Source organism: Rhinolophus sinicus, linkage group LG05 (assembly GCF_036562045.2).
Source record: "Rhinolophus sinicus isolate RSC01 linkage group LG05, ASM3656204v1, whole genome shotgun sequence".
In the NCBI taxonomy this organism is placed as follows: Eukaryota; Metazoa; Chordata; class Mammalia; order Chiroptera; family Rhinolophidae; genus Rhinolophus; species Rhinolophus sinicus.
Window position 1 is genome coordinate 16,369,128 of NC_133755.1, and position 26,644 is coordinate 16,395,771.

At 53.0% G+C, this 26,644-nt stretch overlaps 1 protein-coding gene and 1 long non-coding RNA gene across 7 annotated transcripts in view; one reads left to right on the forward strand and one right to left on the reverse strand.

Moving 5' to 3' along the window:
* DNMT3A (DNA methyltransferase 3 alpha) overlaps positions 1-26,644 on the reverse strand; it is a 118,987-nt gene that overhangs the window by 83,072 nt on the left and 9,271 nt on the right. For 2 of the 6 annotated variants that reach the window (XM_019712715.2, XM_019712717.2), the window contains exon 1: positions 19,889-20,063. The exons of 1 other annotated variant lie outside the window; for it this stretch is intronic. The gene's annotated coding sequence lies outside the window, so the exon portion shown is untranslated. Of the gene's footprint in view, positions 1-19,888; positions 20,073-20,452; positions 20,616-20,824; positions 20,847-26,644 lie in introns of those variants that run through there. 3 more of the 6 variants (XM_074331765.1, XM_019712718.2, XM_074331768.1) reach the window with 3 other exon arrangements.
* LOC141571516 (uncharacterized) lies at positions 18,270-25,738 on the forward strand. Its single transcript, XR_012496277.1, has 4 exons — positions 18,270-18,760; positions 23,275-23,768; positions 23,892-24,055; positions 25,604-25,738. It is a non-coding gene; the product is annotated as an uncharacterized LOC141571516 (long non-coding RNA).

The following is a 26,644-nucleotide window of genomic DNA, read 5'->3' on the forward strand; positions in this document are numbered from 1 at the left end:
TCCATTGTCTTGACTCTTTCACCTTCTAGAGGCTGCTCACACTCCTTGGCTCCTGGCCGCCTTCCATCCTGAAAGCCAGCAATGGCCAGTCTTTCTCCCATTGCGTTACTCTCTGCTTCCCTCACATCTCCTCTGATGCTCCTGCCCCGTCTTTCACTTATAAGGACCCTTGTGATTACACTGGGCCCATCCAGATAATCCAGAATAATCTCCCAACTCTAGATCCTTAACTTAAGCACGTCTGCAGAGTCCCTTTTGTCACATAAGGTAACATATCCACAGATTCAAGGGATTAGGATGTGGCTGTCTTTGGGGGACAATTATCATGTCAACTACATACCTAAATCTCCATATATTAATATATGCATAAAACATTTCTGCAAGAACTCTGGTAGGGTACTGTTCATAATATGCCTACAAGAACTATTTAGAGCGATGGCTGGAGAGCAGAAAAGTTGGCCATGTAAGAGAGCCAAATTCTTATTTACTAAATAGGAAATTAATGGACAATGTCTAAAATGGAAGCGTAAAAAAAATGCACATTACTAAGAAACATGAGTGTAAAATTGCTAGAAAAAAATAGCTAAAAATGGTTGCCTGGGAGAAGAGGAAGAGGGCGGGAGCAGGCAAGGAACAACTGCCTTTGGTGAAAATATATTAGTACTGTTTGACTTCTTAAATTACATGCATGTACTACTGTGAAGAAATAAAAAATAATTTGTAAAAAGACAGAGAATGGGGATGGGAACGAGGGCTCACAGCCGCGTGCAATCATTGGTGGGGCGTGGCCTCCGTCCTCCTCTGTAAGAGCGCAGCTACGGCCCTTTCACCTCTGTTGCTTCACAAAAGCATCACATCCCACAGAATAACCATTATCAGCTCCTCACACCCACACAGAGTTCCGTCACCAGTTATAAAAATGGTACCTCCCCCCACCCCACCCCTCACACAACGTCAATTCTCACAAAACGTCATTTCCACCACGTCCAGCCCATGCACGGCGTGGGGCACCTCCCTCACGCTCCTCCCAAACTGCACCTGTGCCAGCCATTGCGGCCTACATCCCGCACCACGGCCGGGCTCACGCATTAGCTCAGCTCACACCAAAGGCCCCCAGTTCAACGGTTTCCTGGAGCCTCCGGACCATCCCAGCCGTCAGCTCCTACCCTCCTCACCACGCGGCCCCCAGCACCATTTCCACCTTCCTCGCCAACGCCAACTCCATGAGCACCCCCCTCCCATGCCCATCACCCCGAGTCTCACCTCCAGGCTTCCTCCCACCAGCACCAACGAGATGGTGACCCCCACAGTCTTGCCTCAACAAGGGCCTGAAGAGAAGTATCTTCTTCCAGAAACAAAACCTTATTTGCCGACAAAGCCGAACGCTTGCTCCATCAAAAACAGTCCTAATGGTGGTACCACCCTAAGAGCCCCTTCGGCTCCATCTCAGATCCTCTCTCTGAATTGCTGAATAGCACGTCCTCCTTCCTCCCAATAGCTGAAGGCTATTTTTCTCCAAGTGGACTTCGCTTGGTTAAGCCTACCTACTAGATACCTTCCCCTCCTTCCCAGGGTGGGTTTGCTTGTCTACGCTGACCCCACCCCTCACCCTAGTCACGGGGTGAGCATGTGACCAGGCAGAGCCAATCAGAGGCCTCCCAGGTACATTTGGGGTGCAACGGAAAGATGCTAATATGGTAGGATGTGAGTCAGGAGCTGCTTGCTGGCTGCTCTGGGGAGAGCTCGCCTGAGAACAAAGGGATGAAGGTAGAGAGATGGAACACTCAAGTCATTTTCTGGGCCCCTGGATCTAGCTGTACCTAGAGTCAGGGCATCTGTGCATCTCCGATGAGTCTGTGCCTTGCAGCTGACAGTCCTGACTCATATGCTAATCTCAACCTCCAGAAGTCCTCCCCTGGAGGCTATGTGGGTTCCCATTCCAGCCTTATTACTTATCAGCTGTGTGACCTGGGGCACAGCGGTGCCTCAGTTTTCTCAGATGTGAAATGGGGAAAATCATATTAGCCATTTCACAGGGCTGTTGTAAGAATTAAAATGAAAGGCATTAAAAATGCTTACGGTAGAAGAGTGCCTGGCACAAAGAACATGCTTCATACATTTTAACAATTAGTAGTTCCTGACTAATCCAGCCCCCAGTTTTCTCTTCTTTCTTGAAATCCCTGGCGTGCTCATGAGTGCACATCATTCGAACAAGAGGTCGTATTAGTAAGCTACTCTGACGTACCAGGCCTGTGAATAGAGATTTACAATTTCAACATCTTGTTCACCCCCACACCTCACTCCAACCCTTTGAAGTGGGTACTATTTTTTTATCCACATTTTCCAGATCAGAAAAATGAAGTATAGAGAGGTCAACCAAGCTGCCCAAGGTCATCCAGTTAGTAAGTGGGGGAGCCAGACACACCCCCGGTCTGTCCCACTCTGAGCCCACGGTTTTCCACTCCATCATGATCGCTTACAATCAGCATGTGACTGTTGCAGCCATAGGAATTTTGTGCACGCACTGGTCAGAAAACAAAGTTTCTAGGTAGTCACCCTTTCCTGGTGAGGCCTGCCTGCCATGGGGCAGACGTGGTGGGAGGCACACAACCTTCGGATTGGGGCCCTACCCAATGTGGGAGTCATTCATTTATTCATTCAACTCTTTACTGAGCACCTACCGTGTGCCAGACCCCGTGCTAAGGGACGTGCATTGTTTCATTTCATCCTCATAACAATCCTATGAAGTCGGTTCTATGTCATCCCCATTTCATAAAAGGAGAAACAGAGGCTTAGAGAGGTTTATTACCTCTCCTAGAAAGGCCAAGGGCAGGATGACGAATCCAGGTCCATCTAACTCACGTGGCAGTACTCTGTCACAGATAAGCAGGCTGTCTGTGCCCCTGATGTGACACCAACCCACAGATTACAGACTCATGCCTGAATTTCCTATTTGAGCTTGGGAGGACGTGCAAATGAGTCCTGTGGGTGAGAAGCCGAGGAGTGTCTTGTGCCCACGTCCCCTAATCATCTGCCAGGGTGGCGAGAAGCTCCAGGCCCGGTAAGCTGGGGACCAGCAGAAAGCTAAGGGGAGACAGCAGGGCCTCCTAGACAGAGACGTCTATCTGCCACAGCCTCTCTCGGTCACAAGACTGGGGCAGGCTGAGGAGGAGGAAGAGGACCCAGTGCCACTTTCTGACGGCTCCTCCTCTCCCCATGAGTGAGATGCACGTCATCATACCATTACTCTGATTTCCAGAAACGTCCCTCCCACCCAAACCACCAACTGCCTGTAGAACACTCAAAGCCACTGGTGACAGGCCAACAATCTTGTCATTCTGTTCCTCACTTCAAAGCCCATCTACCTGGCTCTGGAGTCATAGCAAGATGACTCATGGCTCTTCCACCACCATCAAGGCCCCGATACCACCAGTGTGAGAGCATTTATGATCACACCAAACCTCTGCCACGATGGTGGCATCATGGCAGAGACCAGTTGAATCAGACTCTTCTGCTCATACTAATGGTTCCCATGACACAGCCCCAAAAGCAAGGAGGGAAAAAGAAAAAGGTTTATACCCAAAATAGACACTGGTGAGGAGCTGAAGTTGTTCTTAAGAGCCAAAAGGAGCCAGGACAGACTTCCATTAAGGAGCATGCATTTCTGAGGGTGGCGAGTCAGAACAGGCCCTGTCGTGTGTGCTGTGGCAGTCAGATGGGCTTCCCACACCCTGGGGGTCAGGGACACAGGGTGGCCAGGCTGCATGTCCAATCAGCCATGTGGACCTGGGTGTGGCTGGCTGTCTGGAGCACCACGAGCATGCGTCTGATTCTGTCCTCCCTCGGGAGTGGCCCGTGGCCCACACCTGTGTTTCTATGCTTTTCCAGTATTCTCTAAGGAATGGTCCACACTTGCCAGCTCCAGAGCCTCTTCCTTACTCTCCCCTGGACCCCTGCCTCTGGTCCCCACCCCACCCCATATCTCTGAACTGTCTAGGGGTGCTGAATGTTGTAATGCTCAAAGAGGACACCACAATGGTCCTGCGGGAAGAGACCCCCCACCTGGCTTTTTTGGACCCCTTATGCCATTGAGCCGACAGACAAAAAAAGGAGTTACTCCACTGTCTGGATCCTAGTTCCCAAAGAGAAATTGGGTTGCTGGTACACATTAGAGGAAGGCTGTCCGGAACCCGTGGGATTCTCTCAGGTACCGCTTAGAACTTCCATGCCCCAAAGTAAGGGTTAATAGAAAACTATAGCAACCAAAAAAAAAAAAAAATGCAGGACAACTGAGGATTGAGATCCTTCGAGAATCAAGGTTTGGGTCCCTCTACCAGGTAAAAGAAGCCTGTCCTGCCAAGGTTCCAGCTCAGTACAGAGCAAGTATAGGATGGCTAATGGGAGAAGGAAGCCGATAACATATGTGGCCTTGTGAACAAAAATAGAAATGAGAACCGCAGTAGTTTTGCATATTTTCTATTTACTTGATATATATCAAGTTTATTCGTACATGGTAACCGTTTTCTTTTTCCTCCTTCCCATTATTTTATATACAAGTTGTTGGAAGTTTATAATTGAGTCTTTGGGTAACAGAATATGTGATGGAACTGTGACTGAATTTGAGAAATTATTCATGTAGACAGTGCCCGATACAATGATTGCTGGGTCTCCTCATTTGGGGAAAAATAAGTTAAAAAAAAAAGTATCCTTCATATAGCTGTGTCTTGATAGGTAGAAACATAGCTATTTTCTTGTTGGAAGAGAGCTCAAACATATGTAAAGGGTGCAAATGGAAGCTGTGAAGCCAAAGCAGGAGACTGTGCCACTTAATTTATTCGCCCTTCATTGCCTGCTCTGTGACAATGGAGCCAGGCCCTTCACATAGTTCTTTGCCAGCTGGCACATGAATAGAGGCCAGCAGAGACACATTGGAGGAGGAGGTTTCTTTCCTAGATCCACTGTGCTCACTTGCAGGGTTCCAGCACTGTATACAACTTCTCCAGCAGCCAGGTCCTGCCGTCCCTTGTGGCTTCCCCAGTGCCCAGTCCCGTCCTGTGGCAGCTTCTCCCACTCCCAGCTCTCACCACGCAGCTTCTCCCACACCCAGCTCTCACCACGCAGCTTCTCCCGCACCGGCTCCTGCCTCGCGGACGGCTTCTCCCGCACCTGGCTCTTGCAGTGTATAACAGTCAGGAACAGCTAGCAGCTTCACCCAACACTCCCTTTGGGTAGTTGAGTAGCAGTGTGCCTCCAGAAAGACACTTTCTCATGAACAACTCTCCTTGGGACCCAAATGGACGGATTTCCAGTGAGTTCCAGAGGGCAGGTTTCCAGCAAGTTCTGCCAATCTGGCACCACAGTGACTTCTCTGTCATTCAGGGAGTCATGGCTGTGCCCTCTCCATCGAGATCAGGATGTCAGCCGGGGGAACGTGTTCTTCGGGCACTCCATGGCAACCCTCAGTGGAGTGGTTGTTCTCATATATGCTATTTCTATATTCTGCGCAGTTCTTTTTACTTCTTACTGGCCAATCTCTCATTACGCCGATCGCCGGTTATAGTTAATAAGTCTTTATATTAAACCTTTCCTGTTCAGATCACTATGTGGTTTCCGTCTCCTGAATGGACCCTGACGGAGACAGTCACCCACAGCTTCAAAGAATCTTTTTCCATCCTTAAGGTCCTTGAGCTCAATTCAGCATCCTTGCCAGCTAATCATTGCCTGCTTCAAGCACTCACTCAGCAATCATTTATTGAGTGCCATAGCCAAGCCGGGCACTGGGATGAACAAGAAACCGCTGCTTCTAGAAATGCACAAGTCAGTGGAGTCTCTGCCTCTCTCTCCTGTCCATGACTCCACTGGGCTCCATGCTCTTGGTCCTCTCCCACCCCTCAGACTCCTCTGCTCTTCTCCTGGGCTGGCTGGGGTCTTGCTCCTGCTACCGCACAGTGGGTACTCCTCACGGGCCACACTCTGCCTTTAGTTATACTCTAAATTTTCCCGTTGAGAGACCCAGGCTTAAATGAGTACAGACCTCCTATTGCAGTGCGTCCATCTTTATTTTCCCACTATCCCCACCTGGATGACTTGCAGTCACCTAAAATCCTCCTCTTCCAGAACCAGATGTCTCATGTTTCCTCTGGCTTCTTTCTCTATGTGGAAGTGTCACCACCCTCCCCTCAGCTGCCAAAGCTCCAAACCCCAGAGGGAACTAAGGTCCCACCTTCCCCTCAATCCCTACACTCCATCAGATACCTCATCTTCCGGCCTCTATTCTCCCTGTTCCCTCCAGGCCCTTTGCACCACAAGTCTAGACCTTGGCGGTGATTCTGTAATGGGCCTCCCTGCCTCTGGTGTCTCTACCTCCCACCCAAGCCTCTCAGCAAATGTTTTTCACACATGGCTTCCCAATCAAAAGCTATGATGCCTGATGAAAATATTCTAAGATTGATTATGGTGACAGTTACAAAACTTTGTGAATGTACTAAAAATCGTTGGATTGTACTCTAAATGGGTGAATTGTATGGTATGTGAATTATATTTCAACAAAGCTGTTATTAGATAAAACCTATGATTCCAATGATTTTCACACACAGTAAGATCTAAACTCTGGTCTGGTCCTACACTGTCAGCTTGCTACACGTGACCTCAGCAAATTGTTCAGACCTTGCCTCCCACCTCTCCCAGCGGATCCCATCATTCCAGGGCCAATCATTGTCCCCCAGCTTATAATCCCTATTTCTATACTTGTGTCTACACTCCCACCATTCTCTCCTCCAGGGGCCTCACCCCTCAGCTCCATCCTCCACCCCTTAGCAATCCTCCACCCCCCTCTGTCACTTCTCAACCACTCACCCAGGGGTCTTTAATCAGTTTCTGCTGTGTGGTCATTCAGCTTTCCACGTGTATATGGATGTGTGTGTTTTGTGTGTGTTTCCCCAAAGAGATGGGGTCAGAGTTCACGTCTTGCTCCTTGCTGCTCCCCGGAGCTTGGTGCCTGTCCCCACACCCCCACCCGGTTCTGGGTGACCCTCGAGGCAGAGAGGACTGTGTGAAATCACTCCCAGGCAGCTGCAACATCCCCAGCACAGTGCTGCGGTGCCCAGAGTGACCGCCCACAGCCCCCATTCTAGGGGTCCCTTGGCACTGAGCCAACAGAAAGGCCCTCTGCGGGAGCTCCTAGGCTCCTGAGCCACCTTTTCCCAGCCAGAACATACACTTGCTGTGGGCTGTGCAGAACCCCCAACCTCCAGATGCCCCAGGACGAAGGGGGTCGTGAGGGTCCTAGGACAGGGTGCCAGAGGACCCCAGGAAGCAGGGGGCCTGGCCTCTCACCCCTCCAGGCCCTTGGAGGCTGAGACCCTGGCTTGCCTGTGACCAGTCTCTCCCCACACCATCCATGCGCATGCTTCCCCTACCAGCACTTTTTCAACGTCCTCCCAGACAAAGGGACCTCAATCGACCACCCAGCTGACCTCCTCTCAGGCCAGAACTTGGAGGTTCCCCAAAGGGGCTTCAGGAGCTGCTATTGGAGCACAGTCCCTCCCTGGCCACAGAAGCAGGAAAGTGCCGGCTGCTGTCAGAATTACCCACTGGTCCTGGGTGGTTTTCTCCTTCCCCTCTGCCTCACCCCAAACCAAACCATTTGTGGAAAGGGTCAGGGAAGGAAGAGGAGCCCAGGGTGTTGGCAGCACATCCCAAAATCACTAATCCCTGGCCCAGCAGCCCTGGTGCATTTCGTCGACCCCCTTAGCCCTAAGAAGGCTTAGCTGGACCCCATCCCACACCCTGGCTCTGCCATTCAGAGATGTGGCCTCACTTTCCCAATCTGAACAATGGGGTGAATGAGTCCCTATCTCAGAAGTCTCTTTTAAGATGTGAGAGACTCTGAGTTGAGTGTTCAGCACATTACCTAGCATGTAGTAGGCACTCAATAAATGTTAGGTTTTTAAAAAGTATTATGTGATTAATTAGGGCAAAGGGCCAGTAAAGTGTCCTTGGGAAACCTAGACTCCAGCTTAAGACCACACCCAGGAGTGGATCTCACTCACTCCTGGGAACAGCTGCTGTGGCCTGACTGAGTCCGTTCCCAGCTAGCTAACTGCCCAAGTCTTCCCCTGATCCCCCAACCCAAGGACCCTTGCCTCCAGAATGGTTACCCTCTTTACCAGAGCCCTTAACCTGCCACGGTGGTCTCTCACAGCCCCCCACACAGACACATACACAAAGAGACGCAGACATGCACACAGACACACACACAGATATACACACACACTCCTCTCCTGCTCTCTGCTGGGAAAGCCTGGAGCAGGAGGATTCTGGGCGGGGCCTCCCCCGCACATGCGTTGTACATTTCACCTACAGCATGGGCCAAAGAGGCATTTGGAAACCAGCTTGGGAACCTCATAACCATTCATAACATTGTTCTGAGAGAAAATACAAAACATTGTCCTATAAACAAACATTTGCAATAGAATTCCTCCAAGAGCTAGGAATTGCCTGTGCTAGAAAACTAACAGAGCAAGAAGAGAAAAACCGCATAAACTTAGTTTGCCTTTGCAAAATTAATACTAATTACAAAAACATTTATGTGAACTGCTTACCATTTACACCTAATTACCATGCAGCACAATTATGCATACCATTAAGGGCATGCCAGATTAATTGTGCTGTATGTTTCATTTGTTTACACCACCATACCCTCAGTCCATATACGCCCAGCTTCCGGCGGGCTGCCAGCGGTACGTGTGCAGATCTGTGCAAACCAGAGAAACGTTGGTTTCCACGCTCCAAGAGACAGTGGTCCCCGCCCCAGCCCACCCCAGCCAGAGACAGCCTTACTCCGGCCCAGGCCTTCGTGCCAACATCGCCACCACAAGAGTCCCTGCTAAGAAGTCATCTTCCCCCAGAGCCTCCTCCGGAAGGCAGAGATACTTCAAAGGTCTCCCCACAGGTGTGGCTGCTTGTCACAAGGCCCACGAGACAGCCCAATGGCCACCACGTGTGCCTGCTCACAGAGGAAGCTGGCCTCACTGCCCAGACCAAGGTCACTCCAAGTTCATTTCCCAGACCCCACTAGGGCCCTGCTCTCCTTTCCCAGGCACACTGGGCCATCTCCGGGGCAAGGTCCCAGCCCCGGTCCGGCCAGGCCTTGCATGGTTCAGAGTCTCCCCCGCCGCTCTGCACACAGCCATGGCAGCTCTGCACAGACCCTCCTCTCCTTTATTAAAAAAGGAAAGGAACTGACCCCCCACTCCATTTCCATTTAGCTCAGCAAATGCTCTTCAAACGCACTGGGGTGACTCAGGTTTGGGGAACAGGAGAGTCAATGGAACATGATAAATGGACCTTCCCAGGAACGAGGAACTCAAAACTGACAGAGGGGCAGGCGGGACCGGCCTCCCAAGAGGCGAAGAGCAGGAAGCAGCTCAGCCAGTGAGAGAGGAAAGAAGGGGCCTCTGTGTGTGTGTGTGTGTGTGTGTGTGTGTGTGTGTGTGTGTGTGTGCCTCCTTGTGCCAAACAGGGAACACGCGTGGCTGAACAGTGCTCTTCAAACACCCATGAGGCCAACTGCATAAGGATTCTTTCAAAGAATGAGTGACGTACAATATCCAGGTTTGGTGCAAGAAAAAGTGTTTGAAACAAGCAAATAAACAAAAACACCAGCCTGTGAGGTTATCTCCACTTTGCAGATGGCAAAACTGAGGCTGAGAGGTCAAGTGATCTGCCCAAGGCTACACTTAGGAGGTGGCAGGCCCAAGGTGCCTCAGTGACGTGGGCCTGGCTCACGTCATTTTTCTTTGGCAATTGCCCTTCCTGCGGCCCTCAAAACACTCACTTCTATTTTAGAGAAATAACTTCATTTGTTTGTTTCTGTTTGCTTACCCAAACTACTGTCCTCAGCGTGTCCCCACCTATCTCAGTGGAGGGTGGATGTCAACTTGGCAATTCACATACCATTCTCAGAGGGTGACAGGAAGTACCCTAGGGAGTGCAGCTGGGGTCCAGGCCTTGCGGCTCATCTTTTGGGGGAGCTCCTGAGAAGTACAAGCCCCGGTTTAGGGCCTCAAACATCAGCATCCCTGATGCATGTGGTCCGAATGCCTGGCTAAGTCACTTCCCTCCTCAAAAATCTCCAGGGGTTGCTACCAGTTATGGAATAAAATACGCCTGCTTTTCCAACCCATCACACTGGACCTTGCCCCTCCCTGGACCCCCATCTCCAGGCCTGGGGACACAGGCTCTCTCTCCTTCTGGCCCAACTCAGGCTCTACCTGGGCAAATCCTAACAGACCTCAAGTCCCACTCCAGTGCTGCCTCCCCCGCGAAGCACTCCCAGGTTCCTCCCCCCAACCTATCCCCTCACAAGGCATGGCATCTCCACCCACGCAGCGGGCTGAGCCAGACACCCACGGGTGCCCGGCTTCCCTCACCGCCTCCATTGCCCAGCCGTTCCTACCAGTTCTGATTCCTAAACGCCTCGCAAAGCACCCCTCCATGCCCACAATGCCGCTCCCCTGGATTTCTGCACCAGCCTTCTGCGTGGGCTCCCCGCCCCCATCCTCACCTGTCCAACTTCTCAGGATGATCTTTCTCAAATATATACATGGACGTGTTACCCGCAGCCCACCTGTCAGTGGGTAACAGCCCGGCCTCCCACAGTCCAGCGCTGGCCCAGCCTTCCAGCCTCCACTCCCATCATTCCTCACAGCTCATCACTCGGCCACATCAGCTCCGAAAATGTCTGACCACCTGGCTAACTGCTCCCCCACCCTTTGAGACTCAGCTCAAGCATCCCCTCCTTTAGAAAGCCTTTCCTAATCTTCCCTCCCCCTGAATGAGATGTCCCTTCTCCGAGCCCCCTTACCGCCCCAGGCACACGCTGCCAGCGCTCTCTGCATCCACCCACAATGTAATGGTCACCCTCTCCAGACTCTCACCTCCACTGTAGGCTCCTCGAAGACCAACTCAGTCTCTTTCATCTTTGTAACCAGTGCTTGGCACACAGTAGGTCTTCAGTAAATAAATACATGAACACTATTTGTGGATCTAAAGCAAGGGACCTCTGGAGAAAAAACTTGAAAGCCGCCAGGCCTGCCAACTTGGGGCCCTGGTGTGTCGATGCTAGACCCCGGCTCACTCACAGAGTCCAGGCTGCTTGGAGGGTGTTGGAGAAGAAACTGCAGAAGCAATTGCCCAGCCCCACCGGACTTCCCAGCTGAGCTTCCAATACCAGGCAGGCCCTCAGGCCACTGCCAGTTGGTCTGGGAACCACCAGTTGGCCTGTGAGAGGATGGCAACAAGCACCACATTGTTGCTGGTAATAAAACCATTAGGAAACAGTGCTGTGTGCCAGCTGTGGTCCGGACCCTCCCATGCCTCTAGGCCAGGGGGCAGAGCCAGCCATGCCAGCAGGCCCAGAACCCAGAGGAGAAGCCACCGCTGGCTCTGGGGCCAAAGAGACCAGAGGGCAGGGAGGGAGGGGACTCAGGGCTTGGGGGACCTGTGGGGTCCCCAGTGGGCACAGACTCTGAAGAGACTAATGGAATTCATCAGGATGAAAGGCCCAAAGACCAGAGGGCCAGGGCTGGGGGACTCAAATCCTGGCTTTACAGGGGAGGGGATGAAGGACCTAAGGCCCCTAAGGAGTGATGAAAGTGACAAGCAACGGTTGTGGAGCCTTATAGTGCACCAGGGACGGCACGGGGTCATCATACACAGTCTCCAAGGTCACCCTCATGCAGCCCGGTCATGACGTCACTTAAAGAAAAGGAACTTACATCTCCTGAGCAACTACTATGTGCCGGGTGCAGGGCTGGCTGTTTTCATAACATATTTCATTTGATTCAGGTAAGAAGATGTCGATACTCTTCTCTTCTCCCTAATACACAGATAAAAAACCTGCGGCTCAAAGACGTTTAGGCCTTGCAGCAACTTAGCAGTAGTGGGGCTGAGACGCTAATCAAGGTCTGCCCCCCACCCCAGGTCTCTGCTTTGCCCTGCACATCTGTCCCCTACCAGCCTGGCATAGAGGCAGAGGGTCCACAGAGGGACCAGCTCTGCGCTGGCTTCCATGCTGCCATTTTTTTCTTTTTCTTCCAGCCTTTTTCAAGGGGCGGGGCCAAAGAAGTACACACCCCCTTCCTCATGTGGCGTTCACAGGGACAGCCTCAGAGGGGAAAGCAAAGCTCCAAGAGGGTACCCATGGGTAGGCACTGGGGTAGGGACTGTGGAAGCGGGGAGTGGGCACTATTGCCAAGCAACAGGCAGAGGAATTACTATCTGACCCTTACTTCTCTACCTTGCTACCTGGGTCACTGCCACTTGCTCATCATGGTCCTCCACATAAGTCGGGCACAGCTTGAGCCCACATACCAGACAAGTTCCCCAGGCATCCCCTCCACCCACTGGCGGGGCCTCCTGTAGCCCTATTTTGCCCTCCCTGTGTCACGTTATGCCAGGGCTGAGTCACCTGAGCTCCATACCAGGCTCAGGCCCTGGTCCTACGTCCAGTTCCGGGGGGAACACAGATTGAAGCCTTCTGGGAAGATCCTCAGTGATTAGTTTCCCATCCTGGGCCAGAACTGCGAGTTTCCAGCCACCACCCTCTAAAGCTAACTCGGTCCACTGCCCCTGGCGTGTACCCGGCTGCAGCCAGCTGCCTAGTGTCCACTCCCACCCAACCCCCATCCGCTCAGGCTCCTCTTGGAGGCCTCGGTGCCTGCAGTGTTTCTCCCCACACCCTTCCCAGAAAAGACAAGCACCTGAGTAACCCAAGCCTTTGCTGTCAGTCTCCAAGCCAGTTTCTTATCCACCATAAAAAAAAGAGTCCATTCTTTCAGCCCTAGGGAGACTCAAACTTTTTTCATATTCTTATCCAGAAGCTTTAAAAAGTGTGGTTTTGTTTTTGTTGTTGTCATTAAGAAAGCAACAAGGTGCATTGACATTTTTTCAAAGATTACCAAGTACATGAAGTGTATAACGAAAAAGGGCAAAGTCTTCGTTGACGGGTTTGCTGTCTACCCTTCCAGACACCTTCTCCTATGCACGCTAATCCTATAAATGTGTATATTTGTATGTATTTTAGAGGAATTTTACAAAAACAAAATTACACTCTGCGTACGGCTTTTTTGGGTTACCCAACGCCATACCATGGACATCTAACACATCAGAATAGACACGCTTACTACCCCATTTCAAAGCCTTTGGGAAATGTAACCAGATCTCCGTTTATGCACAAACCCTTTCAGAATCGATAGTATTCATCACACGGGGCCACTCCTTTAAGAGGTCCCTCCCCATCAGGTTCCGCTGCCTCGCCTGCTGGAGGATCCCACCCGCCTGGCAGGGCCTCAGGGCCCTCGACTGCCCCTCTCTGGGCCCTCTGGGGAACCTCTGAGGGGAGGTCTGCTCCCAGGGCCTCCAGTCTCGAAGGCCAGGCATTCCCGGACATTCACTGTGACTCGGCCCACATCCAACCCACAGCCAGTAAACCACGGATGTGACTCCACCATCCCATAGGTCCCCTCTAAGCCTCTCTTAACCTTTTCACGTAAGGACACCGGAGCACGGGAATCTGGCTGACCTGTGAAGTCGGGAACATCTGCGCCACTCCCACCCCCATCTGCGGGCACAGCCGCCCAGCAGGAAGGGCGCCACAGGGGGCATCAAGACACCTAAATCCCAGCCCTCCAGGGACTCGCGGCTTGAGACCAGAGGTCCAGAGGGGGCAGCTGACAACCGGCTCAGAATTGAAAATGACCTTGACTTTTGAAACAGAAACAGAGAGGAAAGATCAATAGGGATGATAGTGAGCAGGGCCATGACCACAGGAAGAGAAAATAGGAAACTGATGATAGATGTAAATAAGGCTGAGAAGCCTTAGGGGTCGGAGACCCCAGCAGGACGGGAGTGGGCAATGCTGAGCGACAGTTGAAAAAAAATTCCACTCCCTGCTGGGAGTTGGCTAGGAAAGCCCCCGGCTTTCAGTCAGCACCTCCTCCCCCTGTCACTGTCCTCCAGACAGGCCTGCGACGTGATCAACGGGGCGGTGTGGCCCTGCCCACACGGGCAGTCCTCCGGGGTGGCCAGGCACCAGCAGCCACACCTGGGGGCACCTCGCCTCCAAGTTGGGGGCTCAGTTCTGCTGTGTGTGGAGGAGGGAGGAGGGAGGGCAGAGCGGAGTAAGTTCCAAGCCCCCATTTCCCTCACATCCACAGCCCCTTGCAGGAATGTTCAGGATGCTGGAGCACCTCAGCCTGGGGGAGGGGATGCAACTGGGGACACAGAGACCTCTGGGAAGCCAGGAAAAGGACCCTTCTCCCCCCCATTCATACCACGATTGCCATCACTGTGCCATCACTGGCACGCAGACCTTACCCTGGCTGGGGTTCCCCTCAATCTCCTTAACCCCCTGGGGTTGGTGTAATTTAAACCCTGCTCTGTGTCTCTCCAAGTCTGAGCTCTTAAGCTCTAGTCTACAGAATAAAAAGGCATCATCAAGATCCTAAACCAAATGAGCTCAGTTGGCCCCTTCCCCCCCACCCCCCAGTCTTCGCTCCACCCCACCTCCCAAAGCCACCACAAGCAGAGCAGTTCAGAGTAATTCTCTACTGGCCACACAGGAGTTACAGAGCACAGGGGCCCATGCTCCCAAATCAATACCGGGCCTCAGCCAGGACCCCAGCACACCTAAAGCCCTGTTCTACCTCCCTAGCGGCTCACCCACACTCCAGCCACCCCGTACCCGACAGCCTGGCTTCCTCCTCTCAGCCTGGAAGCCCCACCTCGGTGCTTGGAGGCTGATCTCGGTGCCACCTCCTCTAAGAAGCCTTCCCTGATCTCCTCAGCTGGTTGTGACCTCACTGTCCTTTGAGCACTTCATTTCTACCTCTCCTGAGGTCTACCTTGGTCTGTAGTCATTAGTTGGGCACATCCTAAACTCACTCTGTCCCCTCAAAGCCTAGCACAGGGCCTTGCCCACAGGAAATGCTTGCTACGTTTCTGGTAAATGGAAACAAATATGCTGCACTCAGGACAGAATCAGAATAAAGAGCCGAAAATACAGCATGAGGGATTTAAGGTGGATACAAAGACAACCTGTTGACCACGTGACCGCTAAGTGGCTCTGAGGAGTCTCCTACTTCCCAAGAGTTTTCAGTCAGAAGCAGCACTTTCTTCATCCTTCTAGCTTTTGCAAAAGAGGCAGGAAAGTGGACAAGACTTCTCAGAGCACTTCCTGCAATGCCAGTCCATGCGAGCTGCCCAAATGACGAAATAACACAGCTAGCTAACACTGGGCACGTATACTCTGCTAAGAGAACGCACACTATCTCCTCTAATCTCCACAACCTCTGAGTACAGCCTGGTCTTATTCCCATGTTACAGGTGAGGAAACTGAGGCTCAGAGAGATTAAGTTAGCTGCGCCAGATCCCGCAGCTGGGAGGTGTCAGAATTCAGCTCTTTCTGATTCCAGGGCTCAGTTCAGCTGCCTTACAATGGGCTCGTGCCTAAGCAAGTAGCATCTATCCCCACATATCCACACACTGTGTACACAGAAAGATGTGTACACAGAAATATGCACAGAGGCCCACGTGCACCACACTCTGTCTTGCCCACACACTTAGCCAAGTGGAGGCAGGCTTGGGCACACACACAAATATCTGACACTGCATGGATCTCAGATTTGCTTGGTTTTTTTTTAGGGGAAAATAATCAAAGAGAGAAATGACTGAAAACGAACCCTCAAGATTTGATTGGAGAGGAATCTGGCACCTTTAGCTTACTATGAAAGCCTGCTTGTGAGCAGCAAAGCGCACAGGCCCACAGAGATGCCCAGCTTCAAGGGCAGGTGGGCTCCTGACAGGCTCCAGTCTGTTAGATACCAAAATGGAGTGGACTCAATTCCCACAGGCCGTGCCTTGGCCCTAACTGCTGGCTGCTCCCAAGCTAGAGGCCAGAAACACATTTAACTCTCACTGGGGCATGGGATGGGGAAAGGGGACATGGGCATCAAGGTAGGGACCCCAGGCCCACACAAGCAGAAAGCAGCAGGAAGTGCCAAGGGAGAGGAGCATGTGATGGGCACACAACTGGCCTTCTGGCCTCAGGCTCTGGGGTAGCACTTCCAATAACTCTGGAAGAAATGGGGCCTGACCCCGCACTCAAACAGCCCCCAACCTCCAAGTGTTCTTAGGGCTTAAAGTTCTCTTTCAACCCCAAATTCCAAGGCTTGGATTCTAAAGGTAACATTTCAAGCCCAAAGATGGGAAGAGGGTGGTCTAGTTTTATCACCGATCAGAGAGCTGGCAAGACTGCTCTCCGAGTCCCCTTTCTATCTGGTTCTCCAAAAAAGGAGCCTTCAGGGAGTCCAGGCTCTTGCTGGGAAAGAACTTGGGTCTTTTGGGGAAGCTTGAGCCTAAGGAACTGGCCTAAGAGTAGGCGATGGCCATTAGGGGAAGGCACAGCAGCAGCAAACAGAAAACACAGCCACCCAACCTGCTTAGAGAGAGGACAGAGACCAAAAATACAGATGTGCAGCAAACTTCCCCGCCACTCAGCAGACACCCATGAAGGCCCCACGAAATGTCCGATGGGGGACTCAGAGGCAGCCAAGGCAACGTCCCTGTCCCATGGAGACCGCGAACTGAGAGGAGAGACTGACACGCAGAGCAGCAGCCCAGGAGAGCCTGTGGCAGGGACAGTCTAAGTTCCCCAGAGGGCAGGCCTGGCCCCACTTTTTCCATGCTAAGTCACCTTGGGCAAATATTTTTGAGCTTGTCCTGTCTTTCTCGCAGGCTTTTTCACAGGACCAATGGCAGGGATGTGTGTGACTGTGATAGTAAAATATCCCTCAAGGAAGGGGCTCAGGCACTGACTGTGAATTAGACCTGGGAGGAAACCTCAAATTATGCACACACATGGATTTACACGTAAACCTACAGAGGGACACTTGTGAAGGCTTAACTGGAAGTTGTACTTTTACAGCCTCTGTGGAGTCAGATGTGACGAACCTGTCTTCTGTAGGACCCCCAGCCCTCATACTACCTTCTGCTTTCAAAGGTCCATCCCCAGGGAGGGGGCCGCTCTCTCTCAGACCTCCTCTCCTTGACAGCCTTTCCTGATTACTGTTGTATGGTCCACTCCGCCCCCATTCCTGGGTCTGAAATTCCACCACGAGAATCAGAGCCATAGAACTGAAAAGTTGGAATGGACCTTCAAGCTCCAGTCCAACCCCCACCCCACAGAGGAATCCTGTCCGCAGACACCCTGACAGATGGTCATGGTCATCCTCTCCTATGCTTGGGGAACAGCCCTTGCACTGTGGACACGTCACTCCGTGAGTCTAGAAGGAATTCACCTTTTCTAAGGTCAGCCTCCTATCACAGGCCCACGTGCCTGGGAAGGACACCAAGGAGAGCCTCCGTCAGCCTGAGCCTGGAGCTGTACTTTTGATGAGTAGCTGAAGACAAGCACCCAGGAGTTGGACAAGAGGCTAGAGAGGGAGCCAGGGCCCAAAGAAGTGGGGCCCAGAAGGGAGGCAGGCAGGTGCCAGACACGCTGCGCAAGTTTGCGTGGGGCCCCTGCCTGGGTGCAGCACATGTGTCCACATGCACACACATGCACAGACTTAAACTTTCACAGAGTTGTCTGTCAAACAGCCAAACCAGGGCCTCAATGGGACCTGGAGGCAGAGGGGGACCACCCTGCCACAGAAAGCTAGAAGGAACTCCTGACAACCCAAGCCTCCAAGCCCAGGCAGCTCAAGAAACCACCAGGGACCGCCCCTGCCAACAGCCCAGAGAGGGTCCGCCTGACAGTTGGGCTCCAGAAATCCCATGGCCAGTCCTTACACTCCAGCAACGGCCTAAGGAGAAAAGCTTCCCTGGCTGCAGCTGTCACATCTGCCTGGGAGGGAGGAGGCACAGCGGCGCAGCACCTGATCCCAAGATCCCTTCGCAGCCTGTGGGCCCAGAAGGCCGGTTCAGCCACTGGCAGCCCAGGGTGAAACATGAAGACTGTACAGTCCCTGAGGGATGCTGATGGCAGTCTCTGGGCAGGGCAGTGCGGGGCACGCTGGGTCACAGGGCGGAGGGCTCTTCTCTCGCAGGCTCTTATTCCTGCTGGTTTGGGAGCGAGTGAGTTGTGTGGTTCTGGGGCCCCAGCCCTTCCTCCCGAGCCTGACGTAGGCTGGAGCAGCCCAGCTGGGTACGGGACGCCATCTTGGGTCAAGGTGCAGCCACAGGGGACTCCCCTCGCGAGCTAGGGAAGAGAGCCCTTGACAAGTGGCGAGCTCCCACTCCCCACCCAGGGCGCCAACACCTACTCAACTGGCTTTGCAGTAGAGAGAGGACGCGGAGGAAGGACGGAGGGGATGGAGAGAAAAGGGGGGAAACAGAGATGGGGTTGGAAGGGAGTGGGTGCCCCCAACAAGCGAGGCTCCAGGAAAGCCAAACACAGTTTGGCAGCCGGAGGGCGGCGGGCCCCAGCGATGGGGGGCTGGGGGAGGCCGGGGGCGGGTCCTGGACCCACGCCAGCTCGGTCCGCGCTGAGGGAGAGGGAGGGCAGGGCGGCCTGGGGGAGGGGAGCCAGGGTGAGGGCGGGACAAGGACCGCGTCCGCCTGCGGCTCCGAAGCTCGGGGTCTCCCAGGGCGCTGGGACTTGGGCCCGAAGACCCGGATCCGCAGCCTCAGCGAGGCCTCGTCCTTCACAGTGCAGATGCGAAGCTTTCAAGGACACGTCTGCACCGGCCCAACGGGGGTGCGTGTGCGTGAGTGTGTCCGCGTGCGTGTGAGTGTGTGCGGGGGAGGGTGTTGATGCTGCAGGGGCGACCCCGGGGGCCCCCACCAGCGCCGCTCCCGACCCCGATCCCGCTACTCCCATCCCGGCGTTTTCCGGCCCCCGCGGCCGGGGCCCGGGATCTTCGCCCGCCCCCCCCCCGCCCCCACACTGCGGCGGCGCCGCCGCCACCGCCACCGCCGCCCCGGCTCCCACGGCCCGCGGCGGGGGTAGGGAGGAGGCAGGCATAACAACCCCCCCACACACGCGCTGCCCGGCCTTCCGCAGGGAGGTGTGCCCCCCAAGTGGCACTCTCTTCACCCCCGTCGCCCCTCCCAGATCCGCTGGCACCCTATACCCCCAGCCACAGGTGGCCGAAGGAGGATCACTGCGCAGCATTCCCCAGCCCGGCCCCCAGATCACCCCTCTGACAGCCCCCGAAGGCCTCCGGGGTCCCCCACTCCGCCGGGCAGAGGAGGGCCAGGAGCCGAGGGGAGGGGCGGGGGGCCGGGTACAGCCACAGCCAGGTCTGCCATTTTTCTGCGGCCGCTGAGCCTGCGCGGGGCCCGGCTTCCACCCCCCTCCTCCGCTCCCTGCGGGCCGCGGCGGGAGCCGATTATTTCGGGTCGGGGTCCGAGCCCTCCTGCGACCCGGCCGCAGGCCCCAGGAGCAGCTCCCGGGCGGCGGCAGGGCCAGAAGGCGGGGGCGGCCGGTCCGGAGACCCTGCGGCAGCGCCGAGCCGGGCACCCGGGCCGAGGCCGGCGGTGGAGGGGGCCCCCTGCGGCATTGTATAGACTTGAACTTGAGCCCGGAGCCGGGCGGGGGCGGGGAGGGGGCTCTGTGCCGGGAGCGGGCGGGACGGGAGGGGGCGCCTGCGGAGCCCGCGGGGACATAAACAAACCCTCAAATGCCCCGCGACGTCCTGGCCAGCCCGGCCCGCCGTCCCCGCCCGCAACCCTGGCCCCGCGAGCTCCCGGCAGCGAGTTGCAAGGGTCCCGGAGTATGCCCTGAGCCGGGCACTGCCTACCTCCGTGCCCCCCGCCCGGCCTCCCCTCCTCCCCGCCCGCCTCCGGGCCGGCCGCCCGGGCCGCCAGTAGCGGCGCTCATTACCGTGTGGCCGGTGGGGTCGGGCCGGCCCGGCTGCGCGCCCTGGTACCGCGGCGCCGCGTCCCGGCTCGTCCTCTGCACTCGCCGCCGCCGCCGCCCGAGCGCCGTCCCTCCCTCCCGGCCCGCCTGCCTGCCTTGCTCGCTGGCTCCCTCCCTCCGATCCCTGTCGCGCTCCCTCTCTCCGCCTCCTCCGCCGGGTCCCCCCCTCCCACCCCTTTTTTCTCTCCGCCTTCCTCCTTCCCTCCCTCCGGCCGCCGGCCGGCCCAGGCCTCGCCCCCCGTGGCAGCGCTGGCCCCGGGCGCTGCGGAGCCCACCCGGGAGGCAGCGCCGACTGGGGTCCCCGGGGCGACGCGGCGGGAGCGGCCTGGGTGCGCGGCCAGTCCTAGCGCCCACATCCGACTTCCCGGCCTCTGCAGCCCCGCTGGGGGTCCCCGCACGCTGCGAGACGGGCTGGACCCCGCAGCTTCCCGACCCTGCGCTGGGCCGGGGCACCCCGCCTCCGCCGCGCTCCGGGCCACTCCGCCGGGGGCCTTGCTGCAGCCCTCCCCCCGCGGGGCGCTCCACTACCTGGCGCTGCCTCTGCGCTGGGTCCCCGCATCCAGCACTGGCCGCAGGGACAGCGGCCCCTCCTCTCCCCGGGCCGGTGTCAAGTGCCTCCCCCCCGGCAGCCCGCCGAGCCCCCGGCGGCCTTCGCCCTGCAGTTCTCCCGACCTCCACCAGAGCCCACTGCACTCTGCCTGCCTCAGCACTGGGGCTGGGGACAGCAGCGCCAGCCCATCGGCACCGCAACTCCCACCCCACCCACCAGGTGCCACTGCCCAGTGGAGGCCAGCCCACTCAATAGGGCCAAGGTCGGGACGCCAGGCCCATCCAGGCCGTCCTGGAGGCTCGAGGGCCTCTACAGGATGAGCTCCCCTGAAGGAAGTGAGCTCCCCGTACCTTGAGGTGTCCAAGTAGAGTTGAGTGCCCTTAGTTGGGTGGTGGAAGACTGACAGATTTCATGGGATTGGAGGTTGAACTAAATGACATTGAAGATCCCTTCCAGCTCTAAGATTCTGTGCACACCTACACGCCAACCTCATGCTTACTCACCCCTTTGCTGTGGGGGTTGTTCTCATTCCCACAGTTCTCAGGACTCCAGGTTTCTGATTTGGGCCATCTCTGTCTACTTCCACCAGCTCAGCCACCCTCTGTTCATCACTCTCCAAACTGCCACATCTAGGGCTTGGTGCGGGGCTCCTTTGTCTGGCTCCTTGCACTGTGCATCCCCCTTCCACCTGGCGCTTCAGCTACATGGAAGTGCCCTGAGCACTCTGACCCAGGACATGGTGTGCTCCCTTCCCCAGGCACCCAACACCCCACTTGTGGGCAGGGGCAACTGAAGAGCAGCACCCGGGCCCTCACCGCTGAAAACAGTGCTACTTTTCCCTTTCCCCCCACCACCTTCACACCTTTGAGGAACAGAGTTACCTAACTCTTTGGGACATGGAACTGACTTTTTCATCCAGGAGGTTTTCCTTCTGGAAGTCCTCTGATGCTTCCAGGTCCTTTGGTCTGCCCCACTTCCTGAACCTCAAGATCAGAGACCTCCCTCCACACAATTGTCCTGACCTTGTTCAGTATCACCCTCACTCACGTGGTCACCCCATGCCACTGATAATAGGTCCTGATATCCATGGTCTCCAGCTGGCCAGTTCCAGACTCATCATGTTCCCTCCATGAGGAGAGGGATGACATCTGTCATATCTGTAACCCAGCACTTGACACACAGTAGGTTCTCGATAAACTTTGGTTAAATTAATATGTGCAGTGCAAGCCGCATGCCGTTTTGCTTTCGACATCAAGATGGGCATCCTGAACACTCTAAAGCTGGGTAAGGGGGCGGCCATGTTTAGAAATATGGCTGCCATTCCTCTTCCTTCCTCAAGAGCTTATATAATACTGCCTCCAAATAGCAGCAACTGTTTACTGAGTAGCTCCTGTGTGCCAGGCACCAGAGTTGGCACTTTTCCCTTAGTCTTTAACAACGCTTTGAGGTAGTTTGTATTATCCTCACTCTACAGATGAAGAAACTGAGGCTTAGTCAAAGCCACACAGTTGGGAAGCAGCAGAGCCAGCATTCAAAGCCTGGTTCAGCTGTCTCTTAAATCAGTGCCTACACCTTTAAAACATTATTGTTGCTCTTAACAAGCTGAAATTCTCAGGGGTGAGATGAGCAATGTAAGTTTCTATTCAGTAGAACTATTTATGATGAAATCATTGGGAGCCTATGATGTATGTGACCTTGGATCTGTGTGTGTTGCTGGGGTTAAGAAGCCCAAGGTGACCATATTAGGGGTGTTGTGTCCACTAAAAAGCAACCCTTTGGCTACAGGGTTGATTCCAGAGCCTGGCCCTGATGTCTTTGGCATGAAGTGGACCCTCCAGGTGGTCCTGAGAAGAGGTGTATCAGTGATGGCTAACCCCTCCTCACCACGCATCACATTGGGTCCAGCTCAAATGGATTTAGCCTTTGGGCTCCCACACCCCCTCACTTGTGTCTGCCCCACTGTGGCCTGACTAATATCCTGGTTGATCCTAGTCATCTGGGGTTATCCTGTGGCTGGGTTACCCTGTGGTAACAAACAACCCCAAGTCTCAGTGACTTAAAACCACAAGGGTTCTATGGAAAATGGTATGGTGGTTCCCCAGAAAAACATAGAATTACCATTTGACCCAGCAATTCCACATCCAGGTATCTACCCAAGATAATTGAAATCAGAGACTTGAATAGATATTTGTACACCAGTGTTCATAACAGCATTACTCACAATAGCCAAAAGATAAAGCCAACCCAAATGTTAATCAACTGATGAGTGGATAACTATGTGCCATATACATAGAACGGAACATTACTCAGCCTTAAAAAGGAAGGAAATTCTGACATGTACTGCAACATGGATGAACCTTGAAGACATTATGCTAAATGAAGTAAGTCAGGCACAAAAAAAGGACAAATACTGTATGACTCCACTTATATGAGGTAACCAGAGTAGTCAAATTCAGAAACAAAGTAGAAAAGTACTTACCAGGGACTGGGAGGAGGGAGGGGTGGGGAGTTAGTGTTCAATGGATACAGAGTTTCAGTTTGGGAAGATGAAAAAGTTCTAGAGATGGATGGCGGTGATAAATACACAATATGTGAATGTACTTAATGCCTCTGAACTATGCTTAAAATGGTTAAAATGGTACATTTTATGTGATATATATGTAATATATAAATACTATATTTATATATTACAATAAATATAATAAAAATAGAGCATAGTACAACTGTAAATTGAATTTATTTAATATACTATAAAAAAATAAAGTACATTTTCTTGTTACATGTGTGTGTCTATCCTTAGAGGGGTAGAGCTCATCCTCAGACCCAGAGATTGCTCAACCTCTGAAGGAATCTCCAGGATGCCATGACCATACAAATAGGAAGCTGGGCCTCCCCAAAGAGGACTTCTTCCCTGCAGGCCCTCAGGCACAGCCATGGAGAACAGTGAGCCAGGGAGATTCTTCCAGGAAGCTGGACCAGGACCTGGCTCCACTGTGGGGAAGTGAGCCCTGTCCACCCTGTCACCCTGTCTGCAGCGTATGGTGTTGGCCATGGACTGGCAACCCTTGCATGTGCTTCCCTTTTCCTCTCTTCCAAAGTCGGTCTTCATTGTGGATAATCTATTTTCTCTCCACCATCATAGATTTTATGTTTTGGGGGTGATTAAATTTATAATTTAGCCACCATTACAGATAACAAGCCACATCTAGACCTCATTGAGAGGAATGCACATTATGCAGAGATCCTGATTTTGGAGTTGGTCAGGACTTGGATTACCTTCCTTTGAGAAGAGGAGTAAGTGCATTTTTAGTTGTAGATAGCATGGGTTTTTTATTTTAGTAGGAGCATTTTTAAAGTATCTTTTTTTGTCGAGATAGCATTCACACAACATTAACTATTTAAAATTTTACATTTCAGCTTCTGGTCAAGGTGGCAGACTAGGTAAATGCTGTGCTCACCTCCCATGACTACAGCAGAATTACAGCTAACCTACAGAACAACCATCATTGAGAAACCCTTGAAGTCTAGCTGAACAGAAGTTCTATAACCAAGGCCATACAGAAGAAGCCACATTGAGACTGGTAGGAGGGGTGGTGACGCAAAATGGGCTGGTCCCACAACCATGTGTGTCTGTTAAGAATTGGAAGGCCTATCTTGGTCCCCCCCTGAGGAGCAAGGGGTCCAAGCCCCACACCAGGCTCCCCAATCTAGGGTTTCAGTGTCAGGAAGAGAGGTCCCCACAACTTCCTGCTATGAAAACCAGTGGAGATTGTGGCTGAGTGAGATGGAAGGCTGCTGGAGTCCCAGACATTTCTCTTAAAGGGTCTGCATGTGCACTTATTGCTGATGGACTCACTCACTCTGAACTCCAGTGCAGGGGTAGCAACATGAACAGTGCCAGGGATATATATATATATATATATATATATATATATATGGAGGAACTGAATTGTCTGGATTGACACCGAGGGCTGAAGGGGCTGCTTTCTCCTAGACAGAAGTGTTGGCAGAAGCCATTGTTCCTTTGTTGAGCCCTCCCCCTACCCAGCCTGCCTGTGGAGATGGGCACAATATCTGAGTCACCATCAACCTGGCTAACACTGTTTGCCCCGCTCTGATGATTCCCTGAGACCCCATCCCACACAATTAATGGGCCCACCTAAGCCACTTCCAATGGCTCTTCCATACAAATGGCCTGTCTTGGCTCATGCTGTGGACTTTCCTAAAATCTCTCAAAGGTTCGCAACCCCCAAACAAGCATACCTCGGTGTGCCCCATACCTCTTGCTAAACAGCCCCAAGTACAGCACTAGTGGCAGGCAGCCTCAGTTTGCAGCTTAGCCTCGCCTAGTCACCTCCAAGCCCAGCACAAGTGACAACCATCTGAAGATCATGTTGTAGCTCCTCCCAAGTGGCCCCAGCCAGGGCACAGGTAGTGGCTGACCTTGGCCTGCACCAGAGCACCTCCCAAGAGCCCCAGGACCAACAAAATTAGTGGCCAGCTTCAGACCACACAAGAGCACCACCAGGCCACCTCCACAGACAACACACCCAAAAGGCAGCCTGGGCAGGCACCATAGCCCCACTAGAGAGAATCCTGCTCTGTAGGGTCAGCTCCTGCACAACAGCTCCTCCACTGTACTCACAGCCAGTCCTCACATCCAATCAGCTTGAGGGTCAACTCCTCCCACTGACATGTCAACAGCAACCAAGGCTCTACAACAAGAAGACACACACAACCCACACAAGGTACACACCTGTAGCAACCAGCTAATGAGCAGGGAGACTGCACCACTGGGAACCACAGGACACTTACTACATAAGGCCATTCTACCAAGACAGGGAGACACAGCAGCTCTACCTAACACATAGAAACAAACACAGGGAGGCAGCCAAAATGAGGAGACAAAGAAACATGTCCCAAATGAAAGAACAGAACAAAACTCCAGAAAAAGAACTAAAGAAAATGGAGACAAGCAATCTACCAGATGCAGGGTTATACAGTTTCTCAATTATCTCAGTGAGAACTTCAACAAAGAGATAGGAAACTTAAAAATGGAGATAGAAAACATAAAAAAGAACAAGTCAGAAATGAAGAATAAAGTAACTGAAATGAAGATTACATTACAGGGAATCAACAGTAGCTGAGATGAAGCAGAGGACTGAATCAGCGACGTGGAAGATAAGGTAGCAGAACACAATCAGGACAGCAAAAAAAAAGAATCCAAAAAAATGAGGATATTTAAGGGGCCTCTGGGACAATATCCAGCATACCAAAATTCGCATCATAGGGGTACCAGAAGCAGTAGAGAGAGAGAGCAAGGAATTGAAAACCTCAGAAATAATGACGGAAAACTTTATTAAACTGGTGAAAGAAATAGACACACAAATTCAGGAAGTGCAAAGTCCCAAACAAAATGAACCCGAAGAGTCCCACACCAAGACACATTACAAGTAAAATGCCAAAGGTTGGGGATGGCTGGTTAGCTCAGTTGGTTAGAGCATGGTGATGGTAGCACCAAGGTCGCCCATCTGATCCCCACATGGGCCACTGTGAGCTGCACCCTTCCTAAAAAAAATTTAAAAATAAATAAAAACTAAAATAAAATGCCAAAGGTTAAAGACAAAGAGAGAAAATTAAAAGCAGCAAGAGAAAAGCAGTTAGTTATCCTCAAGGAAGCTCCCATAAGACTCTCAGCTGATTTCTCAACAGAAACTTTGCGGCCAGAAAAGATTGGCACAAATACTCAAAGTGATGAAAAGCAAGGACCTACAACCAAGATCACAAAATTACCCAGCAAAACTATCATTTAGAATCAAAAGAGCTTCCCAAACAAGAAAAAGCTATAGAAGTTTATCACCACCAAACCAGTACTACAAGAAATGTTAATGGGATATCTTTAAGAAGAAGAAGGGGGAAAAAATCAAAAATAATAAAATGGCAATAACTACATATCTATCAACAATTACTTTAACCTCTCTTGGGTCCTCGCTTCCAAGATGACCAAGAAAAGAAGGAACAATGGTTGTGCCAAAAAGGGCCATGGCCATGTGCAGCCTCTTTATTGTACCAACTGCTCCCAATGCCTGCCCAAGGACAAGACCATTAAGAAGTTCGTTTACGAGACTTACCACTTGGACACCGCACTTCTCAACTACAGATATATATAT